Below are 4,066 nucleotides of genomic sequence, written 5' to 3' on the forward strand. Positions count from 1 at the left end.
TGGGAGTTGCCCCCCAGCATCCCTTCATGGCTTGCATTCACGTCCCCAGAGCAGACTCAGATTCTAGAGTAGGCAACAGTGGGGTCTGGAAGGTTACTTGGACTGACTGAACCCAGCCCTAGGCTAGGCTGATTTAAGACTCCAGCCAAGTTGTTGATGGAGAAGTTGGTATGATCCCACTTCCCCTTGAGCTCACCCCAACAAGGACCCTTCCAAGTAGCAAAGTGTGCTCAGCCCTCACGCCTAACTCTGAGACAAGTGGCTGGCAGTTTCAATTCTCCTGCTGCCGCTGACATTTTTCAGACTATGTGCAAGGAAGCCAGACACCACGCAGACTTTGGACAGATACAGAGGCCTTCTGGAATTCAGCGCAAACTTGCATTCTTCTCCAGCATTCAAGGAACAGGCCAAACTCTGCTTCACCTGACTATGTGGTCTTTTTACACAGCCTGTGCACACTCTCACTGGCCCCTTCCCCATCTCTATGGGATACTTTTCAGATAGTCTCCCACTTCCCAGCCAGGATCCTGCTATCATCAAATCCAAGAAGCCTAGAGACCTGTGGTGGCTGGAGCTGGATCCAGCCTGACTTGTAAAAACCAGCTCTAGCTTGGTGTTCCCACTCTCCAGTAAGGCACTAAACCACTCTGCATGACCTCCCTGAGCTAATAAGCAGGGCAAGGCAGACATGAAGTAGGACTTATACGAACTATGCCGAGAAGCTTTGGGCCTGGGTCACTGACACACTACCTGACCAGGAAGCAGATGGCATTTGCTGCTCTGGACTCTTCGTTTTGGGGTTATCCATCAAGAGGGCAAATTGTTCCCTCCTATGGTTTTGCCAACATGAAGGACCCAGGCCAACCAGCAAACACACAGCCCTAGGCCATTTCTGATCCCACCTAAATTATAGGAAAGACCTGAGACAAGTTTGAGGTCAACAGTCCCAACAAACAGCCATGCACTCACATTACCTTCACAGCATGTTAGGTGGAAGCCGGAACTCTCTAAATCACCCCCCCCCCACACACACACACTATAAACCCCTCAAAAAGGTGCTTTGTTCTATTCACCAGATGAATTACTGCATGAGGGCAGGAACTGGAACCCAACATCAGGACTACATAGACTTTTTCACCGAAACTAAAATCCAATAAACTAACAAACTTTTCCTTTGTAGATCAGGCTGGTCTCAAACTCAGACATCCACCTGCTTCTTAAAGGTGTGTGCTACCGCTGCCCAGAAACTAACAAACTAACAAAAGGAGGGTTGAGTAAGGGGAGTAGATGAGCTGCTAAGAGTGCTTTTGGGACAAGCCTGGCAACTTCCCTTCAGTTTCCCAGAAAGGAAGGACATCTGACATCCCAAGAGTTGTCCTTTGACTTGTGACAAGTGCCCAGGTCCACACAATAATATTCAAAGTTTCCTAGGCCTTTGGAGACATTCTGGGGATTACTCCAAGGGGAGAGGGGTTGGGACAGAGCTCAGTGGTAGACCTAGTTTATACAATACCCTGGGTTTGATCCCCACCTTTCTCCCCAAAATGCCCTCTATTCCATACTGAGAGAATAGTTTTTAACATCTAGAAACTATGCTGTGTGGTGATATTGTGTTTCCCAAAATATCGTGTACCTTAATAAACTTATCTGGGGTCAGAGAACAAAAAAGCCACTAGTTAGGCAGTGATAGTACACACCTTTAATCCTAGCATTCCAGAGATAGAAATCCCTCTGAATCTCTGAGTTCAAGGCCACATTGGAAAAAGCCAAGCATGGTGACACACGCCTTTAATCCCAGAAAGCCAGCCTTTAATGCCAGAGAGTGGTGGTAGAAAGCAGAAAGATATATAAGGCATGAGGACCAGAAACTAGAAGCATGTGGCTGGTTAAGCTTCAGGCTTTCCAGCAGCAGTTCAGCTGAGAGCCATTGGGATGAGGACACAGAAGCTTCCAGTCTGAGGAAACAGGACCAGCTGAGGAACTGGCAAGGTGAGGTAGCTGTGGCTTGTTCTGTCTCTCTGATCTACCAGCATTGACCCCAATAACTGGCCTCGGGTTTGATTTTATTAATAAGAACTTTTAAGATTCCTGCTACAATGCTGGACCATCATGGACCATTTCTGCCCAAGGTGTGTATATGGATAGAAAAGAAATCTGTAAATATTTGACTGCAAACAGGTCTTTTTCATTGTTCTGTACTGTCCCAATCAAATATGTACTTTTGTGGTTCACCAAGGCAAAGGTTAACCAAATCTGCAGTCAACACTGGACAACCCACCCACTACTCAATACATATGCATTGAGGTATACTGGGCAGGTGAGAATGTCCCTGGACCTATCATTTCCAGCTGTGCTTCCCCCAGACAGGCCACATGGCCTGGCTTTGAATCCCTATTACCTCACAGCTGCTTGATGAGTTCCAGAACATAAGGGCCTTAGCCAGGAAGGCTCTTGACTAGGAACCTCAGGCTCCCTGGCCTGGTTAGACAGCATACCCTGTACTAGTGGAGGGGTCAGGTGATTGGGCATTTCCTTTCCTGTCATGATTGACATTTTAGTTACATGAGCTGAAAAGCTTTGGAGACCAAGACCACCCAGCCCTGAACTAGGCTTTGCCTACCGTCTATAGGCAGAAAACTGAACATGGAAGCCTTGCTTAACTCTTCCTCTGCTGGAAATATTCCAGTGAATATGACCCTTTACAGAAGAGTGGGACAGGTAACTCAAATGAATCTCCAATGCACAGCGAGGAAAGACTAATATAGAACTCAAGCTCAATTGAGTGCAAAGCAAAACTTACCCTTTTAAATTGGTGTGTGAAGCTTCATGTATCACAAGCATACAGTTGCCAGTCTAATCCAGAACTGGGATATAGGTAGTGTGCAAGCTGCCTGATGCACTGTACTTTTTCCCTTTGGTTTCTTGAGACAGGGTTTCTCTGTGTAGCTTTGGTGCTTTTCCTGGAACTCACTCTAGACCAGGCTGGCCGCAAACTCAAGAGATTTGCCTGTCTCTACCTCCCCAGTGCTGGGATCAAAGGTGTGCGCCACCACCACCCTGCTTCATTTTCTCTCAACTTCCTGACCATGGTGTTTGACCCCTGTAACCAGACAATCTTCTTGTCTGCTGTTTGTACAACTTGAGCATTCTGGGAATTTCCATAACATTCCAAGTGGCCCACCTCCAAAATCATTTCCTGTCACCACTTTGGGAGGAGGTCTAGTCAGTCTATAATCCCAGCACTCAGGGGGTGGAAAGGATAAGAAGACTACCTTACTCTAATTTAAAAAAAAAAAAAAAAAAAAACCCTCACTGTATGTCCATGAGAGAGCAGTTCTCAAGGTGTGCCCAAAGCCCACCTGTACTCTTGGCTTGCTTCAGGATGCTGGTAAGTCTTTTTTTCTGTTACTTCACTTAGTTCCCAAGCACCTTGAGAACCCACCCAATGACAGCCTTAGTCGTATACTTGTCTCAGGTCTAAAGTTTCCATTCTATCTGTTCCTGCCAGGATCAACCAAAAGGGCACTGAATAAGTACACAAGGCTTCAATTGACTTACAGCAACTCTAGTTCATCTAACATCCAGGTAGCTTGGCAGTGACTGCATACCAGGCAGGAAGCAGAACTAGGACTCTATCATACATGCATCTTAGTCGTCCTGTCTGAGGAAAATATATGATCGCATAGCTACTACTCATGTAGCTGTGGTCTAGGTACCCACTACCACCCACAATAGAGAACTGCTTAGCAAAGCTCTGAAGGTATCAGTCACAGCAAAGAGCCAAGCTGCACAGTACTCCAAACTGAGACTAAGCCAGACTTGCTGGTACACCATAATGGCAGAACTCTGGAGACTGAGCTGAGGCAGTGGAATCCTGCATTCAAAAACAAAACAAACATTGCTCATGGTAAGGCAGCACACAGCTTGCTTGAAGCCCTGGGCTCAGTCCACAGAGAAGACAGGTAAAGATTACAGATTGAGCAGACAATAAAGCCTTTCCACCTGTGGAAAACCCAATAGCATGCTCGAGACGCACTCTAGTCTTGTGTTTTGCAAAAACACTCCA

The sequence above is a fragment of the Peromyscus maniculatus genome, chromosome 4 (genome assembly GCF_049852395.1).
Source record: "Peromyscus maniculatus bairdii isolate BWxNUB_F1_BW_parent chromosome 4, HU_Pman_BW_mat_3.1, whole genome shotgun sequence".
NCBI lineage: Eukaryota > Metazoa > Chordata > Mammalia > Rodentia > Cricetidae > Peromyscus > Peromyscus maniculatus.